Source organism: Trachurus japonicus, chromosome 9 (assembly GCF_045865225.1).
Source record: "Trachurus japonicus isolate A0001 chromosome 9, Traja_1.0".
Lineage (NCBI taxonomy): Eukaryota > Metazoa > Chordata > Actinopteri > Carangiformes > Carangidae > Trachurus > Trachurus japonicus.
Genome location: NC_140915.1, coordinates 19470782 through 19496388, shown reverse-complemented (window position 1 = coordinate 19496388; position 25607 = coordinate 19470782). Strand labels below are relative to the sequence as shown.

Sequence of the window (25607 nt, the reverse complement as noted above, 5' to 3'; positions counted from 1 at the left end):
CGTTCTACACATCCCAGAAGCCCCAAAATTACTCACAGTGTGGGCGACAGCGTCCCCATTTACCAGCCGCAGAAAACTGCGTTTGACATATGTCAATGGCACTCAATGAGTTAAGTGGGAGGTACACAATAAATCTAATTCTAATCAAATTTATTTTGAAAACAAATAGTAGACTGGCAATCTGATTCAGTGATTAATTTGTTACACATTTGGGTTGCTTCCTAATGATTTTTTGATGTTTTAGTACCCAGCCAAACACAAGTGTGTATATTCCTTACTATCTACAGTATGTATGTGCCTTGTAGGCACTTTACTTGCAAGTGTGTGTATGCAGTGTTTTATAAATCTGAATATTTTTTGTCACATCACATCTACCCCGACACTTTAGAGCGCTTCTGTCTCGACGCCGTGTTTGCCTTCGTTCTGACCTGAACACAGCATGTGTTGTTTGGGTTAGAAACATGCACATTTGCAAAGGAAAAAAAGCTAAATCGATTAGCGGAATCATTAAGCATGCACACACACAATCCCAAGGAAATGATCACGTGGGAACCAGTTCTGAAGAGGAACCGGTTCTCAGTTCCAACCCATAGACTTCAGTCTATGATGTGGACACAAAAGCATTCCTCTACATTGAAGTAGTGAAGTCATCAACACTCATGTATTTCACAGATCCTAAATCCTGGTACACACATAGAGATTCTCTAAATTTCAACCAATTTTTTTTATCTGTGAAAGACCCCACACATGAAGATAAAAAATCTGTGATTGAACAGTTTTGATCGTATTGTGTGTGGTGTGCTGTGATATTCCAAACACAGCTCACCACACACATTAAGATTTTTCAGAATCTTGACCCTCCGGTCAGAAAACTCAGAAAGAGATCAGTATTGTTGTAGCTACTCTTTCGGGTCTATTTCCGGAATGGACAATGAGAGCGATGTAATTTTTTTTTAATGAAAGCGGCACACTTCAGCCTTTACAACGATACCATCTGTGTGTGTCTGTGTGTCTGTGGCTTCGGACGCCGAGCAGTCAAGCGGCTGTGAGCGGCGGTCACATGATCGCTTAAACATGGCTGCTCTATTGCTGGCTGTTGCCGGCTATGATCGCTACCGTCTTTGCTATCGGCTATCAGGAAATCTCCCGTGTATGCGTGAATGTCTGTGTGAATCTCATGTAATGCCAGGGCTGCACCGTGGCTCTCTGTGGGATTGCCGGTGTTGTGTCGAGAAGTGGCTTGCCGCGAGCAGCATGCAGAGCTTGGCAAGCAGGCACTTCTCAGCACAACACCAGCTTTCCACACACAAGATGACTTTTGATTTGTAAATATTGAACATGTTTAATATTTACGATTATCGGCGCCAAACGTTTTCCGAGGCGATTGTTGTGAGAATTTTGACTCTTAACACACCACACACTACAAGAGAATCTCATAAAATAATCTTAAGACCGTAGGATAATCGGCCGATTTTTGTCTTTGGTCGGAAGGGGGAAAATCGGGGCAAAATCAGCCCGATTATCTTTATGTGTGTGGTAGGCTTAACTCTACCTCCACTCTCCACTCTAAATGTGGAACTGGCTTCTGAGAAGTGAGTGAGGGCTTTAAATCTGTGCCAGATGACTTGTGTCAGTCCTTGACTGTCAGCAGTGTGGGGGATGGTTTCTTGTAGCTGACGATGGTCGTTAGCAACTCTGAAGGGCAACCTGAAAAAGACTAACATCCTTCAGCCAAGATCTTATATCCAAATCAGACTAGCAGACAATGGAATTCCCCAGTCCTAGGTTGGCCATGTGCTACACACCTATGGACTTCTGTGACAACTGTAAAGAGTGGGTGTCCCAGCAATAATCCACCCTGTCAAGTCTTTGATGAGTTTTGTAAAGGTGTGTGATGCCTTGTGATCAGTATAATATTTTGTCAGCCTTTATATGATCTACCATTGTGTGCCAGTAGAAATGTTGTCTGAAATTAGGATTAATCAGATTGCCAGAGATACAGGGGATAAATCAGCTATAGTGGATGGAATAACTCCAAAATACTCACTGTTGAACTACTGCAACACACATTTTTACTTACCAAACTGTTAGCTCTACTGGAGTTCATGTATACCTGTCTGAATATTTTTGGTCCACAACAAAAATGAAAACTAAAGCTAAATTTGTGTTTTTTTCTGTATATTACACACTGTATCACATCGTCATACACATCTATAGATGAAATTGGTGTATAAATTGAAACCTAATTTAAAGTTGTCAAAAGGTACAGGATTGGCACAGGATCAGAGAGTTTACATTAAGTGGGAAGTACACAATAAAAGCTGTATTCAGTTCACACTGGTGCTCAGCAGAAATGGGTCTGATTGCTTTCAGGATGTGTGGATTGTACATTCAACAATCCCATATTACCTTATTCATAGCATCTGAAGTGGATTATAAACAAATTCAATTAATTGTGTTCAGAAGATGGTTATCTAATTAATGTATATTTTTAAGTAATTCATTTCTTATCTATTTTGGTTGTTTCCTAATGATTTTCTTTCGTTTCAGTACCCAGCTAAACACAAGTGTGTATATTCCTTATTATCTAGGTATAACCTTGTGCATGTTGTAGTAAGCAATGTGACTTCATTACATTTACACACAGTTTTCTAAGTAGAGTTGAACATTTTTAATGGGGTTTCAGTCTATGATGTGGGCACAAAACATTCCTCTACATTGAAGTAGTTAAGTCGCCAGCACTCATGTATTTCACAGATCCTAACTTTAAGGTAGAGTTGTTGAACTGGGATCTGAGAAGTGAGTGAATGGAGTGAGAGCGGAGTGAGTGCCAGATGACCTGTGTCAGTCCTTGAGGCAGTGTGGGGGATGGTTTGTCGTCGCTGACGATGGTCGTTAAGCATTTTCAGGTTGGGCTTCAGAGTTTCTACCTTCTTTCAGCCAATATCTTTATCCAAATCAGACCGACTGAGACACAGCTATTCCCAGGTCTTAGGTTGGCCATGTGCTACCTACGCACCTATGGCCTTTGGTGACTCAACTTCTGTGGCAACTGTAAAGAGTGGGTGTACCAGCAATATTCCATTTTGTCGAAAGAATTGTCAGTTCTTTAATGAGTTTTGTGAAGGTGTGTTATAATATTCTGTGACAGGGCCTTTATATGAGCTACCATTGTCTGCTAGTAGTAATGCTGTCTGAGAACAACAATTAACATGGAATAAGAAATTAGGATTCATCAGACTGTCATGGATACAGGGAATATGTCAGTGTGTGGACGGAATAACCCCAAAAAGCCCCCTGTTAAACTACTCATTAAAAGGTATTTAGAAAATCAAGGGAAACAAAGGAACGCATAAATATAAAAACACATGCAAAGCCTTACAAAGCCTTGTAAAGGACAATTAGGACACAGCAAGAACTATATTCCTCAGACACGGTCCACACCACTGTCAACTTTTTTTATTTGTGTTGCAGCAGTTCAACATTGAGCTATTTGGGGTTATTCCATCCACACAATGCCTTATCCCTTGTATCTCTGACAATCTGATGAATCCTAATTTCTTGTGCCATGTTAAGTAAGCTGTTGTTCCCAGACAACATTTCTGGCAGAGAATGGTAGCTCATAAAAATGCTCTGTGACTCTATATTGCATTTACCCATGTCTCAGTCAGTCTGATTTTAATGTAAGTAAGTGGAGTGAAATGCACACTCCATCATGTATGAATAAGAAAGAAATAAGCAAAAGTGATCATCCTTAAGAAAAAATTTTCATCAAAACTTAACACAAACATTTCTAATAAAGTAGCTCAGATAAATACAGTGGGGCCAGGCCGTTAAGTGCTTTAAAAAGTTATATGTTAAGAACAGGAGTAATGTGCTCACGTCTATTAGTGTTAGTTAAAAGACGGGCAGCAGCGTTTGGGACAAGTTGGAGGCGTCTGAGTGAAGAACTGATTACTGCAACGCATGGATGGCTTTCTCGAGGTCGTGACAGTTTAAAAACATTTTGACTGTGTGAATGTGTGTGGCAATAGTTTAACATAGGGATCCTCTCAATTAATTATCCCTTGTATCTCTGACAAACTGATGATCCCCCATTCCCTCTGTATTTTCCCATATCAAATTGTCGTATATCAGTAGGCTACCTCTTTGATGGTTTACTTGTACATAATATCATCGTAGGTTGCCATTGAGTTTTCACAGTACCCCCCACATAAAAAAACACAACATTACCGTTGCTACTTCATTATAAATGTTTGTATTAAGTTTTGATGAAAGTTTTGAGCTTTTGAGGTTAATCCATCCTCTAGAAGAATTATCCCTTGTATCTCAGACAAACTGATGACCCTCCAGCTCCTCTTTTATTTTCCCATACATGTTTTATTGTTGATCCATAAATGTCAATAACTGAAATATTCCCTTAAGTCTCATGATAGGTTGCCATTGAATTTTCACAGTAACTAACCCTAAGTAACTAAATATGTGTGTTTGCATGTGTTTGTTTGTGTGTGTGTGTGTGTGTGTGTGTGTGTGTGTGTTATGTGTATTGATAGTTACAAATGTTTGTATTAAATTTAGATTTAAAATGTATCTTAAAACTTAACAATTTCTCTCATTTCTGCTTATCCACCCATGCTGGAGTGTGCGTGTCACTCCGCACCAACCAACAGTGGACCCATGTCATTCCATATAAACCAAGTGTGGACCTTTTTCTGTAATGTAAAACAGTAAATAAAATACATCCTTATAAATACAGATTCATGATGCAAGTACTTTAAAATGACTTAAAACCCTGAGTTTTAATTCAAATATTTTTCCTATAACAGAAATGCAGTCAAGGAGTATAAAACTCGTGTAGGGGAAAAATTAATAGACTGTAGATATGTGTGTTGCAGTAGTAGGCTACACCCTACATTTAAAAATAATGAAAACATTATTGGTGCTACTTTATTAGAAATGTTTGTGTTAAGTTTTGATGAAAAATTTATCTTACGGATGATCACTTTTGCTTATTTCTTTCTTATTCATACATGATGGAGTGTGTATTTCACTCCATGCTAACTAAGTGGGAACTTGAATCATTATGCACCAACCAACAGTGGACCCCTGTCATTCCATATAAACCAAGTGTGGACCTTTTTCTCCAACGTAAATCAACGAATAATTCCTATACAGATTTATGACGCAAATACATTAAAATTAATTGAAATCACATGCATTTAAAAAGTAAAAGTCTGACCATAGGTGGCCCCAACAGGGCTTCATTTATATGAGATGTACGTGGCCAAAAAGTAACTTTTTGTGGCTCTGAGCCATCAGGCCATGTCAAACTGTGAGTAGTTTAAGTATTTTCCCATGACAACAATGCAGTTAAGTAGTATAAAACACCAGTACAGTGAAAAATTAATAGACTGTAGAAATGTGTCTGGCAATAGTTTAACATAGGGACTTTGTGAGATTAATCCTCTCAATGAATTATCCCTTGTATCTCTGACAAACTGATGATCTCCCAAACCCTCTGTATTTTCCCCAAAGATAACAAATTGCCGTGCCAATACTTTAATATCAGTTACTCTTTGATGGTTTACTTGTACATAATATATCATCGTAGGTTGCCATTGAGTTTTCTGTAATATAAAACAGTAAATAAAATACATCCTTATGAATACAGATTTATGATGCAAGTACATTAAGATTACCCTAAATCCTAAAACCCTCTATTAAAAAATGAATAGACTGTAGAAATGTGTGTTGCAGTAGTACACCCTACATTTAAAAAATAATTACAACATTATTGGTGCTACTTTATTAGAAATGTTTGTTTTAAGTTTTGATGAAAGTTTTCTCTTAAAAACTATCACTTTTGCTTATTTCTTTCTTATTCATACATGATGGAGTGTGTATGTCACTCCATGCTAACTAAGTGGGATCGTGTGTCATTATGCACCAACCAACAGTGGACCCCTGTCATTCCATATAAACCAAGTGTGGACCTTTTTCTGCAATGTAAGTCAACTAATAATTCCTATACAGATTGAGAACACATGTATATTGTAAAATTGAAACCCTGTGCTTAAAAAAACTGGACAAGCAACAATAGCAAGGTGAATTATTTTTAATGTTTAATCAGATTTCAACAGAAATTATCTAAATGACCATTTTATCTCAAATGTTGTCATGGGTGATCAATTTTTTCAATATTTTAAAATTTCTATTATACCTAATACAGTGTTGAGTTTAAACTTAAGACATCCATGAAACTGGGACCTTCATATTTTGTTGCGGAGAATAACAAATTATGTTTCAAGGTACTGGTTTGTTCACTAAGGAGCCTGTTTGATAGCCTCTCTACAGTCTGAAAGGCTGCCGGGGCTGCAAGTCGTTCACACTATGGAGGAGTGTAAGAAACGACGTGTGTGAATGAGTCGTTAAAATCCCTGCTCCAGCCTGCCGGGGCACTGCTGAATATGGTATTTTACACACACACACACTCAGGTCCCCTCTTGGCTAAAGTTGAAAAAATTAACCAGAAGGTTTTTCACATGATTTTAAGTTGATTTAAAGCATGTCCAACAGGGGACCTAAAAAAAGTCCCCTGTTGGCTGCTTGGTCCCCTGTTGGTGAATGTGTAACGACGCCGATGTCCCCTCTTAGATAGGAACAACAGTGCACACACACACACACACACACACACACACACACACACACGTGTATACAGTATTGATGTTCAAAGTCATTAGGCTACATGAAAAAGGTTTAAAGTTGCAGCTAGTTTGACATTAGCTATCAAATTTTCCTTTAGTAGTAATATGTGCAATCTAGCATTTAGAGGATATGGCAGATTGGTGAGCTATGGCTGTTGAATATACCTGTAATGGCTCTGGTTGGGTCATTATCCTCCATGATATCTGGTTATTATCCATGTCTGATTTATGCTGCCTCTGTCGACCCTCACCCACAGTGACCTACATTCACTTTCATCTCACCCATCAATCATTTAGCAGTTCAAAGCCAAGGTTTGTCTGTGGTGGAACGTAGAGGGTTTGATCATAATGACATTTATTCTCCAATGACAGTGTTAAAAAAGCGACAGATATTATGCATCTAAATGTGTTCTAGCTGTTCCCCTGTGGTACAAACTACAATACATCAAGCGATGATAAACGGGGAGCAGATTGTTTTGCCACTCATTCTCACAGAGCGGAGTTATCCAGCTGCTATCAAAGTCTGCTGTAAATCCAAATATCATATTTCTTTCAAGGTCAAAGTCCGATTTCAACCCATTCTTTCCCCTGCTGCTGTTAGGTGTACCCTTGCTATTCACCCCCAACCAGCTACAAAAAAAAAACAACCACAATTCAAAAGAAACAACCCTTGAAAACCCCAGAGAAAATATAAAAGACTCCAAAGACAGTGATACCAGAATAAGAATAATCGGCCTTAAAATAACATTATTTACACACAGACAGTCATCGAGACACAAAGACAGAGGCACATAGTCAGGCAAATATAGTAGGAGTGAGAGGTAAAGACAAGAGAAATGCCCCTTGCTGAAAAATAGATGAGCATTATGGGTGTGTAAGCAGAGGCCGGATAACTTATTCAGTAGGGACTGCGCGTGTGTGTCATTAAATCAGGTGCTATACTCACGTTCAGCCACCCAGGTGGAGTTAAGGCTGGAGCTCAGCAAGAGAATTGAAACACTGGGGTCAGATGTGGATCTGGAATTGGATCTGGATCAACTGAGCTGGGATGAAGATGGGAATAATAATCTGCAATGTCAGGGGAACATCTGCTTCCACTTTGTATGCCATTGGAGTTCCTCTGAGCGACACCACTCAGCAGCATCATTTCCTCATAAAATCAATTCCACTCAACACCTGATATGCATTCGTAGGTGCAACAAGCTACACTGTACTTCCACGGTGTGTACACAAATATCTTGCTTGCTCATGTCGGCAGAGCAAGGAGACAAAGGTCAGTTGTGCTTCCCGCAAAGATGTATAATGGACGATAAAAACTTTCCAACTATTCCCCTTACAAAATTGATTTCTCACATCAATGAATCACATTGCTGCAATGTCACTGTGATAAAATGGATGATAATTCAGCTTGTCCTTTTTTTGGTCATTTTTCTCACAAGTAAAACCCGGACAAGCAGAACCAGTATTTCCTGGCTCAGATCAAAACTTGTATGTGCACAGGGAACAGATGCATGCGGGCAGAGTGGCCTGAAATGAAACTGAACTCAGGAGTTGGTTGCAGTGAGGCATTGTCTAGTCTGTACTTTGCACAGTTTGTCTGGCCTGGGGCAGTAGCTGGGCTGTGGTTGGTTGTGGGAGCAGAGCTTGGAGGAGCGAGGAGAAATTAGTGCCAGCCTGTTAAAAAAGCAATTTTACACATGAATTATCAGCATACAAAGCAATAGCACACATCCTCTTAGCACGCAAGTTTAAACCATATATAATGGATATATATACAGTATATACTATACTGTGTATATGTTTGAAGTTGCCAATGTTATTGTCTTCAAAGAAGGCTGGGATACTGTGAGTATTTGCAAAACACTTTGTGCATTGTCAAAGCTCGGTTCACCTACACAGCATTGCAACAAATAGTCAAAATACAGAGAAGCCCACACTCTTGAAGTTGAGTCAGAATCAAAGTATTTGATCATCTGCTTATAGGTTATTGTGTTGTCAACATCTAACCAAGGCAACTAACAGATAGTTTAGACATGGATGAGGATGGATACAGTCTCAATCAAATTTGATCCATAAATCCCCAATTCAGTACGACACTTAATAGACAATATAAGAGCTCTTAATAATCATATTTGAGCAGGGAGATTCATTCATCACTGTTAAAATAGCCTAAACTAAAGGGAGTATGATTCCCACCCACATGCACTATAAAACCACTTGTGATCACTCAACTGTAATTCCTCACTTAGGTGATGTGATGACACCTCAACAAGTACAATTTGCTAGAAAAGGCAGTGGGATCTGGTCAATATTTAAAAAAAAAGAACCTACAGTAGAATATTGTATCGTAGATGACAGAAAATAAATGCAGTAAGATTGCAGGTCGGCTTCGAGATGACCCATTTGTTTACCTGCAGCCCTCAGTGGTATATTCCCTCTCCAGTTTACAGCTCCATTTGCAACTGACGTCAACAACCTTTCTCTGTCTCTCTTTCAAACCTCATCTTCAGCATGACGTCCATTTGTGGGGTAGATGAGGGAGGGGGGAGGACACATGCTGCTCACATGCACGAGCGACCCCCTCGCCCCCCAACACACACAGACACACACACACATCCACACACTTACAGACACATGCACAACAAGCCCATTCTGAAATTCTAAAGACTATGCTCTCTAACTGTCACTCCTAGTTACAGACCTATCATGCAGAAATGCTGACTTATTCATGGCTTTCATGCAAACCTGGATGCACAGAGGAAACTGAAGCTGGCTGGGGCGAGGCCCAGTGGGCTAGTGTGTGTGTGTGTGTGTGTGTATATGGTCTGCCTTACAGTACTTTGCTTACTGTACCTTACTCAGCCGTGCTTGACATCATTTTGCCATTAGACACACACACCTCTATCTTTGCTATCTTCGTCAGGACACTCATCGACATAATGCGCTCCCTAGCTCCTCACCTAAACCTGAACCATCACAAATACCTAACACTTACTTTACCATGATCCTTATTCTGACCTCAGTCTTAAAACCAAACGTTAAACCTTAATTGGTCCTCACAAAGATAGAAATGCAAGTACACACACAAACATACACATGCATTCAGGATATGGAGTATGTGCTGACGTTGATATCTCTGGCTTACACTCTGAGCCAATTTCTAATAGGGCTTTTAATATTTTTGGCAGCTGTTGACTATATATTGATGACAGGATAGAAATAGAGTTTTTGCAGTGAGTCAGTGGGAGTACAATTTATGCCTGTATTATATCATCATAAATTCTTATTACAGCATATTTGCTGATAGTAGCTGAGAGTGTTACTTACAGATAATTGCACCTCTGTTTGTTTAGAAATACTATTAATTTATTTGACAAAATGAATGAAATCAAACAAAACAGGGCACTGTTTGTGTAAAGTGCAGTAAGGGACAATGTAGCAGCAGAAAAAAAATCAGTGTCAGCTGGTTAATAATAATTAATGATGATGATCATCACACATCATTAAAAATGTTGAATACACATTCACACCAAGGGTTGCTTACTATGTTTAGAGGTGACAAATGTGATAAGTGGCTGATGTTTATGTAGCTTTATGAATGTTTAATAGCAATCAATCATCTCTGAATACAAATGATTTACCTTTGGCAAACAGCAGCACTCCTTTAACAGGTAGTGCTGGTGTGGTTTTAAAAAAAAAGAAAAGGTTCTGTCAAGTTGAATTGTCCCAGAGACCAATTAAAATGGTGTTTAAGTGTTTCTTGCCAGCTGGATGGTGGCAGAAATGTGAACGCTCTTCCTGTGACAACAACTGATTCTTATTTCCTGTAATAGTTACTGTTGACTACTAATCAGCATAATACATAACAATTAAAAGTGTGTGTGTGTATGTTCGAACTGCGGGTTCTCGTACCACTGTACACATGGAGATGTGTGTTAATCTGTGTCAATGTGCATTTGTGCACTGCACACATTCATATTAGTGCAAATTTGAGTGACAACTCCCTGCTTGACATAACTGGCAGGTGTGTAACAATCATTATTCATCTGCTCAGGGCCAACACACTCTTAGTTTATTCTGTTTTTTCCCACTCCTTGCCTTTATGCAGAAACTGACACTCTGTCATCCAGTATCTGTTGAACATTGCTCTTTACATTGAAGTGTTTGACAGTAAAGTCACAATGGGGAGACGACATATCGGATGTGCAGTTAACACAAGCACACTCATACACAGAGGAGTATACAGGATACCTACCAACAAATCCATAGTTTTATTCAGTTTTTCTATTATTCTTGTACCTGTGACACCAGTAAGCACAGTGGAGACAGTTGTGGTAGATGTGCGTATCACTAGTCACCTGCTGTATCTAACACCTATGAATTCATGGTTTATTTCTAGAGCTGAGTTGATATTCCAGCTCCATTTTAATATTGTTTGATGAACCTGTGATTGAAACGGGCTCAAGGGTTTTTGAGTGATGGCAGCTAAATGATTTCTCTCCATCAAACCTAAGTGCCTAGAATACAGCTGGGACACCCATGTGGAATTTTGAACAAAGTACATTTTATTTTTCTATCCTCGGTGTAGTTTATGCCGTTGCCTATCTTAAATTTATGGGCTCCACATCCTCAAACAAATGTTTCTGCCGACGAAAAGCAGATTGTGAGACTCATGTGAGTAAACATTTATCGGTGCTCATAAATTACACAGTATACTTTAATTTTAATCATCCTGATCCTACCTGCTCTGCAGTGAGTGCATAACCATATACTAGAAAGCTTTGGATAGAGACAGTACCTTTTGAATGGAAATTTCTTACAATACCTGTAACAATCACACTTTTATACAAACTACAATGGGATTCTGAGAAAACTGGTATGATTTCTGTATTCATACACTTTCTCCGGTCAATAGAAGCATAGAATATCAATTAATAAGTATTTTTAAGTACATTTCGGAAGAGACACGTTAATAGTTCATTTTCATCTACAAAGGAACACGTATGTAATTACCAAAGTGATAAACTAATCTATTGCCACTCAGTGAACAGTGATTTAGCTGGCTTTTTCATTAACATTTGATGTGAATTAAACATTTTGCAGAGGAACATTGCTTTTACTTGAACAGGGTGCTTTGGCCCCTCTTCTGCTGCTGGAAATGCTGCACCTGAACAATTATTTCAAATACCCACAGTATCGCTGTCAAGCCTGTAGCTGTTTACCAGTGTTAGACTAGATCCTTGTAATCCCTGCTTTCCTGTCTGTTTTCAGAATGATCCGTAAGCGGACATCAATTATGAGATGACACAAACAGCAGAATGCAGCCTATGCCATGAATGCAGATCCAGCTGTTGTGCTTGGGGAAGTCACATTTGGGAAAGGTTTAGAAAGCAGCAGTGTGTTAGCCACACATTTTGCATGCAACTATACAGTAGGCCTATGTTTACTCTTTGTCACTTTACACCCACTGGGGATAATAAACAGGCTGCAGTGCCCATTAAAGCACTAAGAGGGGAGAAAACAGACAGATCCAGTGATTGGCCAGCAAAGGTACAATGGCAGCAACTACTGTAAATGGGCAACATTCTGCTTCTCTGCTGTGTGTATGATTCACAGGTGAGCAGCGGCCATTAGGACTCCTGCAGCAGTGGCAGTTTGAACAAATGATGTTTCTCCAGTTGTCCAGCACAAATCACACTGCTGAGTGGGCTTCAAATACAAGAATCAAGGCACAAGCAGACTGAGACCTCAAATTTTGACAAGTCCAATGGTAAGTTTTTCTTTGACACATGTAATTTTTACATTTTTACAATTTTTTTTGTATTTTTACACGTGTCAAAGACTTTTGTAGGATCACATGATTCTAGATACATCTCCTTAAGCTCTGGACTTCTATAGTTACAAATATTTACCAAGAAGAAGAAAAAAGAGAAACATTAGAAAGAAATCAACATATAAAGTAGATAGATTAGATGCTAAATACACCACACAATCAGTATTGACAATGTACTGATGTCACACATGATAATATCTTCTCCATATTTGTGACACTTTCTTTACTTTTGATTTTTAAGGTACATTTTTCTCCTCTACTTTTTGCCTTTTGAATGCAAGACCTTTGCTTGTAATTAAGTATTTCCACGTTCATTTATTGGCAGGGTGCTTTCGTTTAAGGATGTGAATATTTGCTCCACCACTGCTGAGGTGTGATAGTGGAGAAGGAGAGGAAAGAGTGGTGAGGTGTCAGAATCACAGGAAATTGTGGAACTGCGGGTTGTTAGGAAGATTTTAAGGGTCTTGAGGAATGCTGGCACTGTGTCTTTGTTGTTTATCCAGGCCAGCACTAAATTGTGAACTAGCCCTAAAGTGGAAACCAGTGAAATCAGCAGTAGACATTTGATGCTTTTAGATCATGTTCCAGGGATAGCAGAGGAGACAGGCAGGTATAAGACCTGCTGTGGTTCAGTCAGGAGATGAAAAAAAGCCCAGAAGAACTGCTGGTGCGCCTGCTGCCTGTCCATGTCCAGGATGTGATGGTTGCTCTGCCTCTCCTCCACACACAGAGACCTACTGTGCCTGGCACAACTTTAGGCAGATAAAGCGAGATAAGCTCTGACACGAGCATATTTCCACAGTTCAAACTAACTGGTGTGTATCTTGACATTATTGAGCTCGATTTATACCCTGCCCGCCTCCCACACTTTGCAACACTTGCACTACAAAGTGTGTGTGAGAGTTAGAGAGGAGCCAGTGAGACAGAGAGCAAGAGAGAGAGAGATTAAAGAATGTAAAGATAGAGTTAGAGTGTGTGAAATAAGGGGCTGCATGTAGTTTGTTTTGGTTGGAGGCTTACAGCATTTGCATGACTATTGATGTTAGATGTTTTTCCTCATCTGATTTGGTGTCTACTATCCATAATGATTCACCTGCATGTGCACAGTAAACTAAGACTCCAGCACACATCTCACGCAGAATTTTAATGAACTCTTAGAGGACTTGTGTACATTATACCGTATTGATGTGATGTATGATATGCGAATGCACTCTAAGCAGTTAATTGCATGGAAATGTATATTTTTGCATATGTTTTAACCAGATTGAACACCAGTCTGTTTATGATTAGACATGTTTAAATAAATAGGCTCTATATCTGCTTCCAGGAATGATAGAACAACACTAGAGCTATTATGTTTTCTCCCTCTGTTGCATGGCCCTTTGTGATGGTTGAGTTGCGTGTTGGTAAATGAGTTTTGTTCTTGCAGAAAATTAAATGATAACAGATGAGGAGAGGGGCTGGCAGGCAGGCACGGGCGCTTTACTTTACATTGAAGAGCAGTGGTATAGTGTTTGGCATCGAGCCTGTGGAGGCAGCACTGCACTGAACTGTTACAGTTACAAGACAGCAATAGTGCCTGACAGGCTACTACTCAGGAGCACAATTACACACACATACACCTACACGCGCACACACACACACTACTGCTTTCACAGGTGGCCTGTTATTATATAATGACAGGCCCAAAGCCTCACACGCATTAACTACGTCCCTCTGGAGTTCGTACAGTGTATCTATGTACGATCTAGATGTCTACACAGGTGTTTGCGCACTACAATATAATGTGTGTTTGTATTTGAGAGCATGTGCAAGCAGTTAGGTTTGTATTTTGTGGCAGGCTTGCAGTTTTTAATCTGACAAATTAGTTTGGCTTGGTGTGTGTGTGTGTGTGTGTGTGTGTGTATGTTTTTTTTTAGGGGTATGTGGAGCATGCTCCTAACATCAGATTGTAGCCTCAGTGTACCATAAATTTAAGCAACAACTTTTTGAACTCCACCATTGTTTTCAGATTTTACCCGATGACCCTTCTGATTAGATCAAGGGCCAAGTAAAGAGACGGCCCATTTGTGAAAAACCCAGTGACTGTAAGAAAGAAAGAAAGAAAGAAAAAAAGAAAGAAAAAAGCATTTGTTGAATGTGTGCGTATGCGCGTGACAGGCTGTGACCAGGAGGGGGGGACCACCAGGGGAGTAAGGGCAGCCCTGGGACCAGAGACAAGACAAAACAGGTCTTAGAAGCCTTATCTCATCAAATTCGCATGGGCTGTGCGCAAAAACAGTGCAGAAAGTGGGCTGGTGCGGGCGGCATGAAGGAGAACCTGCGTCTTTATTGTGTCTTCAAAATTACCACTGACAGTTTGCATGACCCAGAGCCAGCGCAGCAGCCTGCACGGCCACAAAACGCCACTTAATCTCATTTGAATTTCTAACTAACCCCTTCATTATTTCTCTTTTTCTATTATTTTTTCCCCCTTCTTGTGTACAAACTATTAATAGCTCTCAGGCTTTCTCCCTCTCCGACGCGCATTCTCATGAAATGTCGCTGCGTAAAAATAGATATACAGTTGTCCATAACTGGCACCCATTGACACAATAGCTCCCCGTTCCAGAGCCGTAGCTCCTCCCTACAGTATGTATGTGTGAGAGGGAGTGTGTGTATGTGTGTGTATGTGTGTGTGTAGCGGGTGGGTGACAGCTGGGCTCGCTGCGCTCCGCTCCAGTCTGGTAAGAAGCTTCATCTCCAAATAGGATGACCGTCGGCTTTTGTGGAAGGGACTGCGTTCAGGCTCCGTAGCTAGCGCTGGGACACCCGGTTGGTTCCGCCCGTTTCACTCACCTGAAAGGAGTTTAAAAGCCTAAACGTCGCTTTTTTTTGCCCACCCCAATCTCTCTAGTGTGGATTTCCGATGGATATTCCGATTTGAAGAGGTGTGATTTGTGCGCGGCATGTAACAAAAAAGAAGCGCATGAGAAAAGTAGCGCTCGTTATTGTTATTCTGAAACGAGCATCATCCGAACTGCTTTTAGAGCCATATCTCATGGATTACTAAAGGACAGAGCCGTGTAACCACTCCAAGGCATATCCATTCATGAGCTGAAGGTAAGATTTCTTTGTTTATTTCAAACTTTAGGTGCGCTCGCTGCCTGTACACCAGACCTCCTCCAGCCCCGGAGGCTTGTTTTCTGATCCAGCGAGGCTGACGGGCGACAAGTGCACAAGCCTCACCGGGTTACTTTATCAACTTGGGGCGATTTCGCGTATTTATAGGGCGATTTAAAAAAAAGTTATTAAAACAGAAAGTGTCTGCTTTTCGATTAAAATAAGAACTGTGACGCTTTCCTCCTCAGGGCAGACGCTTTCTGCCGATATAAACAGACTTTCGTGCGTAATCCCTCTGATGCTGTTTACCCATATAGATTAAAGAAGTGTCATTCTCAGTGGACCTATGGCAAACCACAACGAACCGAGAGCAAAGCAAGACAATGCCAGTATCATTCCGTGGAGCAGGTACACGGAGGCTACGCGGCAGATAGGAAGCGTGCCTGTGGGAACTTGCAGGACTCGGACCGACTGTTGTCCTCCGGCTAACGGTGCTTCTCTTTCTTTTCTCTTGTTTCCCCCCCAACCTCGCTGACTCTCTGAAGATGTTTCACAGCCTCAGCCACAAAGCTATGCCACAAGCAGATCTGAAATAAAAATGAAAAATTGCAGGAGTTATAGAAGCCTAATAACATATTCATGCCTGATTTGTTATGAAAACGCATAAGCAGGGAAGTGCTTGCTCCATTATTGCGGAGCACGATGGGATTTTCATTTGCCATTTATTGCAACGATTGAAGATGCAGAATGAGAGCAGAAATTTACATGTAGACTAATGATGCAGCCTATGTTTACAATCTCTCTCCATTTTAATTATTACTATAAAGCTGATGCGAATTAGAGAGATTTGATGGGAATTCATTACCAGTCATTTTACATGCATATATTATAATATATATATTTATTGTTCTTAAGTGAGACCTTTCCTCTGCTCTCTCTGGCAGAAACACAAACACTAGCTATAGGGTGTGATCGGGAGTTTCAGGCTACCGGGAGGTGGAGTGTGTCACTCTGGTCCAAAAGATCAATTGCATGTTTGTAATTCTGACCATAGGAGACAAAATTGCACTGGTCCTCAGAAGTGGATTTGCGATTAAATGAAGTGCTGCTGCTTTAACAAGCTGGGAGAGGAGATAGAGGCCTCACAGACCACATCCAGCAGCCTGACTGCCAACACCCAGTCACTCCCATGTGTTTTCCCCCTCTCCTCTCCTCTCCTCTCTTCTCCTCTCCTCTCCCAGTATGGAAGACCACCCCCCACCCACCCCTCCACACTGCTCCCCCTCTCAGAGGCACTGGGAAAAGCTGGAAAAAGGATTTGGGCAACTCTAAATGTAGGTTATAGATTAGGAAGTGTGCAACGCTGATGAGAAAAATGGGTGAATATGAAAAGTGGTGAATGGCCACAGCAAAAAAAAAAAAAAAAAAAAGTGCCGCCTGCCAGCTGACTTTCAGCAGAAGCACATGGTGTTTTGGAAATATGGTTTTGCTATCAACCTTTAAAAAAATAGAAAGGAAAGAGATAGAAATGTTTCATGGCTGCTCTGGGTGGAAAGGCTGTTGTATTTCATTGTTTTTCCTGAAATCGCTGGAAATATCTGTACTCCTGTGTGTTGCCTGTTTGGTTTTTCATCTGTTACCTTGTGTTTTTTGTCTCTCTTTTTTTTTTAGCAGCCAGTATACAGACTGTGCTGGGGATTAAACATAGATCTTGAATGTGCAATCGCAGAGTGTTTTAACATTTTACCGCTGCTCCTCCTACAACATTAGCCTCAAGGCATTCAAATGTCCTGGAGGCATTTTTTTGTTGAGATGTTGGTTGTATGGGCTGTAAATCCCACCATACTGTCTCATGAAGACTACAACAACACAAACCACAGTGCTAATCCCGTCATTAACACTTTATACATGTGGACATGCTGTGGGGCTGATACATGAATTACAGCATGATTTACCTTTGTGACAGAAGCCTGCCTGTTCTCTTCCTGGAGAGGCAGAATAGAGCAGAGCGACCTTAGTTGTTGCTTGTATTTGGAGCAATTCTCCGTGGAGAGTTTGATCCGCCGATCCCCTCACAATAGCAATGGGGATGGCATTGTGTGTGACTGATGTGGATTTGTCACACTGTATGTGTGTGTGTGTGTGTGTGAGGGGGAGAGAGTGGAAGAGGGGAGCAGAGAAAGAAAGAGAGATGGAGAGAGTTTGTATTAACCTGTGCCAGTTAGGACAAATGTAGATGCAGCCTGAGTGTAGTAGGTCTGAATAATTGATAAATGGCTTTGCTCCTGTTCAAATGAATTGGCCTTCCATTATAAACAATGAGACCGGTCAGCTGCTGTTAACCACTGGTCCTCACTCAGTCAGTGTCAATACCCAGCATTCAATAGTGTGTGTGTATTTATGCATATTTTATAAAAGCCATGCTTTATTGATGGGCATCCTTGGTGTGTGGGCTTGTGCTGTTTTTTTCTTTTTCTATTTTTCAATTAGAGTGTGAGAAAGCATCAAACCCCTCTCACTCATCTGCAGTCAGATTTATTGATGCTTAACCCATTTTCCAGATTTCACATCTTTCTAAATCGCTGCTGCTTCAATTACACTGCCTTAACGCTAAATCTAGCTCCAGCGGTGGGTTGCTTAAAAAGCATAATCATGAGCTTGCGTATGTGTTTTTTTAGCTCATTTGGTTTTTTTCGAAATACAGGTCAGCATAATCAAAGGTGCTTGTTTTTCAATGGAGCCGTCCATCACAGATGTTACATGACACATTTGCTGATTTTTTAAGTTTTTTAAGCACTCGCATTCGGCTGTTCGGGTGTTTTGGGAATCTGCTGTGATACAGGAGGCGAATAAAAAGAAACGGGGAGATATTGTAACCTGCTCGAACAAATTACACAACTCCTCCTCTGTGTAAACAGTTTTCTATGGCGCCTTCTGCTGCTTCATTGCTCTCAATTTCTTTTGGTCATGATTTCCTTGACCCTCTGAAGTTGAACTCATTATTTGATAAATTCTTTTCATTTTATCTGAGAAAACCCACTGGATGATATTATACAGAATGAGCAGGGCAAGTGTCTAAATTTCCATGTACCTCATGTTTGTTTGATTTTCCAAAGAACCAGCACCTTATTTGCTCACTGCCCCTCATCCTTTCTAGTTAAGTTGGAACGTGTCACCCACTGTTTGTTGCCGATGATAAATGATATTCAGTGTACTTTGGGGATCTAATGTATCTCACTGTGCAGTATGGTTCAGTGTGCTCTAGTCACAGCATGGCTCATTGAAAATGTAATCACTTCGCTAATCACTTGCTTCAGCGTGTTGGTCCATGTTCTCTCTCTCTTGCACACGCACGGACACGCGGTGCTCCTCTTTCCAAGTTTAACTGTGTTGTTCTAACTGGCTGCTTTTCTCTCACTTAGCCTTAACCCTTCCAGCTCCTTTTTATAAACGCCTCTACGGTGCAGCCACCGAGTTAACCGTCCATGTGTTAAACATTTTTCATACTCGTTACATTAGCATAATTGATTGAGCGTGTTTTATGTGCCAAGAAAGCCAGAGGCATGAAGGGAGCGAGCAAAAGGCTTATTTTGGGGCTGGGTGCAATTGGCAGAACTGGCTGAGTGGCTGTTGCCGTGTTGGCTCTTGGTCCTTGGCAAAGCTTTGTTGTTGGAAATTAAGTGAATTAGAAAGTGATAGCCGGCCCAACTAAGAGAAGATAGTTGTGGAGCCAAACTTTCTCGTATAGCCTACACACCAAATGGAAACACATCGATGGAAACATTTAACATCCGCTTCAAATGTCAACTCTCTCTCTCTCTCTTCGTGGAAATGTTGTATTTTAAATACTTAGTACATGCGACATTAACATGTGGTAATACCTTTGTCACAGCTGACTTTGGTTGCCTGTCATTACTCAAATGGAAAGGAAATGCATTTGCAGGGATAATCCAAAAGCAGCGGGGCTTTGTGTGATTGCCAGAGAGATGGATGGATGGATGGATGGATGGATGGATGGATGGATGGATGGATGGATGGATGGATGACTGGCCTTGAAAAGAGCCAAGTCTTGTTCTACAGATCAGATGATGTAAATTGTGCTTCAAGGCATGAAAAAAAATACCATGTCCTAGTTCCTGTCCTGTTGTTGCGCTTTTACAGGTGAGAGCCAACCAGCTGTGAGTCACCGAGAGAGCCACAATCTGTAAAGACTCATTAGGGCCGCATCCGCATCCGCTGCTGTGGCTTGTGGTTATTTCTGTGGTTGGATCGCTCGCTGGAGGTGTGTGTCATGTGGATGTTAAGCATCAGGAGAACTGTGCCGCCTCTTCGTTTGCTCCTTTAGCCCTTTAGACTCTGCCTATAACTCACTGTGGCGATGTGTCTCTTTGAGCTGTGTAAGTCAGACCCTTTCCCCGTTTTCTGTGCGTGTAGTACCACAAAGCGCTGAGGGTGGTTAATGTGTGTGCGTTGGTTGGTTGGTTGGGGAAGGTTGGCGGCGGCGACAGTGGGGTGTGTGTGTGTGTGTGTGTGTGCTCAGTGTGTGTACTCTTGTGACAGTGCGTGCATGTGTGCGTGGTGTTGTTGGAGTGCATCTGTCCCTCCTCCCCAGGCCCCAGCGATTGGCACTGCATCTCTCATCTATTAATCATAGAGAGCGCTTTCTCTCTCATTCCGTTGCCATAGTTTCAGGACCTGAGACAGTGTTGGGGCGCCTGGCTGCCGAGAGAGAGGAGAAGTGAGAGGAAGAGGAGGAGGAGGTGAGGAGGGAAGGGAAGGAAAGGAAAGGAAAGGAAAGGAAAGGACAGAGGTGTGACTGAGGAGGAAAGGAGGAAATGATATAAACAGTGCAGCGAGGGGGAAGGCGGAACAATTGAAACCGAGCAGAGGAGGAAAGAGGGGAAGTGATTGAAAGAGCAAAGGCAGGCTACACCACCGAGCAGGTCCTCACACCATGGATGAGTGTGCTTCAAGAACCAAAATGGATTCCATTTTTATCTCAGCAGTGAACCCTGTATCTCCTTCTGTGCACGAATCTTTCCAGTCTCTCTCTCTCTCACGCACACACACACACATGCACGTATACACACATATATATAAACTGTGCTCTCTCCATCCTAAAGAGAGCAAAAGAATATTTTCACAGTAGGCATCATCTTGTGAATAGCGTGCTCGTGGGGCTGGTGCGTCTCCAGTGTGTTACAGTACATTGAGCGGCTGTTATTTCACCTTGCCTTACAATGGAAAAGCCTTCCACTGCGCTGAGATGGAAGATGGGCCCGGGCCTCCTGTTTCATGCTCAGTTGGATGTTTTGATGGTAAATCATGCTGAATTCATGTGTTATTCAATGATGGATTACAACGGAAATTGACCGCTATGGAAATTTCCAAGGCAGGGTGTACCTCTTGCTATCAAGCCTTGTCTCTCTGTCTCTGTCTCTTTATACTGTATTTATCCGCCTGTCCCTTTCCCTTCTTTTTCCCACCCTGTTTTCTTTCTTTCTCTCTACCTTTTAAAATGTTCTTCTCCCCTGTGAAGAGGGAATACAGAACATGCGCTTTTACTTTGAGCAAAGCACTTCGTGTTTTGGCTGTAGGCTTTGTACCTCCCATATGACCTCATAATCTCATTTGGGTCTTTTAATGGCTAACCATGCACTGATGTGGTGGTTGTATTATCGCCTTGTCTCATCATATCATACCCCACTTGTGAGCATTTCCAATGGGAGTTTTTTTGTGGAGTAGGCAACTGGCAGTGCTGTTATCATGGGATTCTCAGCGCACACTGCCACCATTTACTTAGAAACAGAGCTCATTTTTAATGTAAGTAAGAGGGAATATGAATAAAGGAAATGTATCATTGTTAGAGTGGTGCACACAGAGAGTGGTATTGGGCATAAACCTAAGAATACCTGAGTGGAGTGAAGAACAAACTGTGTAATTCTCCCTCCACCATGTATGGACTGTCTACATGGGGATAACCATTAACGGACAGAGGGACAAAGGAGGAAGTGAGAGGGTGCGTTTGCTCTTTGTGCTGATTGCACCGAAGTGCTTTTGTCCCTTTGAAGTGATGGGATTGCAGGTGACATCATAGCGGTGGCATTCTCAGGTGCAGCAGGTGAATTAATCCAGGTGGGGGAAGGGGTATCGTTGTGTGTCTCTCTCTGTGTGTGTGTGCAAATGTATTGTTTTAATGCTCTTGTGGAAGCAGGGCCCCATGGCTGTGTGTGTGTGGACATGCGTGTGGGTATGTGTGCATCAGTCATCAAAGCAGAGGAAAGCCAGTGTGTAAGGTGATCTGTATGCTCATTGCAGAGCAGCAGTCGTACTCTCCCAGAGGCTATAAGCCTCGCTGAATGTGGAACAAGCGGCTTCTTCTTCCAAAGCCCCCACTGCTGGTTTCCATGCGTGTGCCAAACGAGGCCAGACAGATTTTGTTTATTATCCACGTTTCTGGATTTCCTCCGCAGCAACATTTCTGTTTAAATGATCTGTCAGCGGCTATGTCGTTTCACATAACCAAATATCGCTTTCTAATCCCGTGATACAAACATTTATCAGCTGACCCTAAACCTGGCAGGACGTCCTCGGCTCAAAAAGGCATCGACTGATATCCTAGACAGCAGGAAACTTGTAACATCCATCCTGAGCTCATCAACTGATGATGATGACAGATTGCTGCAATTGGCCCTGAGCGAATATTAATTATTTCCAGGTGGCTGGTAAATCTTTACAATGACCTGTGGTTATTCTCACACATAAACATGTAATATGATTAGGGAAGTATTTTACATTCATCCATATGAAAGCAATCTAAACAATTTAGACTGGTTGTGGATAATAGTCACTAATGTATGAAACTGCACATAAGCAAATATTATTTCAGGATATATTAACAGTCCTTCACACTGCAAATAGAAAAATACAGGCTACATGCATCTCCTCAGAGTTTGCCTCAAACCTTGTTAAGAAATCAGGCCTCTCCTGGTCACAGTTGCTGGCAGACTACAAGTGATTCCCCTGAGGGTCCTCTATTTCAGAATCCAATCAGGCAGAACTCCGAACAATATTACCTCTGTGTGTGTGTGTACATTTATTACATAGTTAATGAACAAATTGCAGCCATGTGGCATGGTCTGGTGGCGTGGCTGGTGAAAAAAAGAAGGACGCACGCGCACAGGCTCTCTCTCTCACACACACACACGCTCTCCAGTCCCCAGCCACCGTCTTCCCCTTTTCACCACGAGACACACACATGTACACACACACACACACACGCCCAACCACAAGGCCCCCAGTGTTCTTGGCCTGTCTGCCCATCAGCTCATGCAGAGCACTGGGCTGGGAGTACTTATCATCACTCTGCTGAGTGGAGGCCTCACAAAGGCCCACTCACGTCACACACACACACACACACAGACACAGACACACACATGCACACAACTCAGTCAGCACTGGGAGGCTGCTCAGTATAGCCAGGGCTGCTGAGCTGATTAAATGTATGGTGTGACAGCAGCCTGAGCTGACACTGGGAGGATGAAAGTCTGATAGGCAAATGGAGACTGGCAGCTAGACAGGTAGAAAGGCAACCATATCTCCTATGAGATATATTTAAATACTTTTAATTCGCTTTGCCATATACCTCATGGTTGACTGTAACTGCTGCCCCAGTTACATTGACTGACAGTGTTTTTTACAAACCAGGAAAGATAACATCCTTTTTCTGCTCAGAGGTCACAAGAAGGAGGTCAAGGTGAAAAGTTTGCGACTTCAACCTGAGGAACCATGTTCTGTATCATACCTGTTGTTAGGGTCAGGCCACTAACACTTGATTTAAAATGATGGAAGAATTGGTTTGGTTTACTGACCTACTAACTAGTCCTTTAATTGTGCAGCCAAATGCCAATACAACAGAGAGTGTGCTGTCAGTATGAGCATTTTGCATGGGCATCAGACAGTTTGCAAATATCATTTAGTTTCTTACAGGACATATTCATTAATGCAAATTGGCTGTAAATGAATTTAATTTTTAGGGGATGGGAGCAAACGTTTAGGGAAAGAGACAGGTCGGAAAATGACAGGCAGTCTCCGTTTCCAAGTGAATTCTTGTGAGAAGAAATAATATTTCACCTCGCCCCCCCATTCATGCCCCTTTAATCTGGACAAAAGATGCTCTGTATGTGGGCAGGTAATCAGGCAAGCAGGTTGATAGGCTGGAAGACAGACAAGCTGTGAGGCAGGAAAAGAGAAGTTCTGCCTTGCATAGTAATGCATTCATTCATTGCCTACTCTGATAATGTTCACAGCAAGCTTGGCTTGATTCATTCATCACAGTCCACTGGGGGCCTTTTTTACGTTATTTGTTAAAAAGCCTCTTTACGTTTTTAAACCTGTTAAGGTTTTGATTTGTGCGTTGACTTGATTATCCAGGAGGCGATTGCCTCTGCTTCGCTTTGTGGAGGTGTGTGAGGTTATGTGCATATATTTGAGCCAGAGTCTTGTTTGTGTATGTGCGCACTCTTGCATAAATTGTGTGTGTAGAGAATGAGAAATGTGCAGTGAGGCCTATTTTAGTCTCAGAGTAGTTACGGTTTGTCGGCCAGTGCAGAAGCTGCATACTGAAACGCTGGGTGTTTTTGATCTTCCCGTATCCTCAACTAATCTGGGACTGTCTCATCTGCTTCACTGATAAGTTCTTTGTATTTGTTTCTTGTGGGATCTGTTTAATTTCATCCAAATAGCCAACAAATCCTCTGTTTATTGATTGTGGTATTATACAGCAGTTGAACCCTTGATTATTTAATTGGGTTTGGAGTCTGACTAAAGAGGAATGGCTATGTGCCCAGCTCCTCAGAGGAGGGTTTGATGAGTCAAAACTGGTCAGACACCATCACACAGAATCATTCCTGATTTTGGAGGAGGTTATTAGAATTGCTTTGTGTTTTCTCAATATTAAATCCTGTTTGCCTTAAGGCTTTCAAGCTGCTGCTCTCAGCTGGTTGACAGGTAGGAAAAACAGACGACAGCCAATTCATTAGTCATCCCCCTCTGTAGTTTCTCTCTTCTTTCCTTTCTGTCTGTGAGTTTGAGTCAGAGTACATATGAGCTACACTGGATGTACCTAAGTAGTAATGCTAGCTAGTCTAGTAATGCTAGCCTGGTAACTAGATAGGAACACAGGATGGCAGGTGAGACTGTCGGTCCACTATCTGTTAATCATTTACATAGTAAAGCTGGCTCCTTTTACAACTCTGAAAAACTAATTTTGCGGAAGCGATATTTTGTCTTTCTGTTTTTAATTCATATCTCTATCAGGAGACCACAGCTCACTGAACCAGGTGTTTTTAAAACCATATTTCAGGGTTAACATGGGAATTAGAAAACAAAATGCTTTCTAACTTTTTTTTTGCAAATTATTATTACGTCCTCTGTGACTTGGTTATTAGAGAGAGGAGTGTTACTATTATTGTGTGAGTGTTTTCTACACATGGCACCACTACCTGGTCTCCATCTTGGGTTTACACTGCAAAGTTACAGTACGTTACATCACCACACATGACAACAAAGAAATCAGACAGCAAGAAAAGGAGGTGGGATGAGTCTTTGGAGTTTCTGCTCTGACCTAGATAAGATTGGGGGGGTTTTGGAGTGTTGAGCTGATCCTGCGGTGTAGGACTATTGTTGTCATTCAGTCTGTACCTGACTTTGATCTTCATCCTCCCCTTGTGTTGTGGTGGATTTGTGTCCCTGTTCAGTCCTGTGAGGTGCAGTCATCCAGGGCCAGCTGAATTCCCTCTAGCTGACTGGTTGATTGTTGCAGACTCTATCTAGAACAAACAGGTTTTCATGTAGCCGGCCGATAAGATGCGACATGGTGGTGTGTTCACACTGGCGCCGCAGCAGCAGTCATTTGTATCACACATTAACAGGTGAAGGACTTAGCGTGTCTGTCTGTGTGCGCCTTT

At 41.6% G+C, this 25607-nt stretch overlaps 1 protein-coding gene across 4 annotated transcripts in view; it reads left to right on the top strand.

Moving 5' to 3' along the window:
- Nucleotides 1–12454: 12454 nt before the first annotated feature.
- sema6a (sema domain, transmembrane domain (TM), and cytoplasmic domain, (semaphorin) 6A) overlaps nt 12455–25607 on the top strand; it is a 106939-nt gene continuing 93786 nt past the window's right edge. For 2 of the 4 annotated variants that reach the window (XM_085786405.1, XM_085786404.1), the window contains exon 1: nt 15189–15639. The gene's annotated coding sequence lies outside the window, so the exon portion shown is untranslated. Of the gene's footprint in view, nt 12475–15125; nt 15640–25607 lie in introns of those variants that run through there. The other 2 variants (XM_085786403.1, XM_085786402.1) reach the window with 2 other exon arrangements.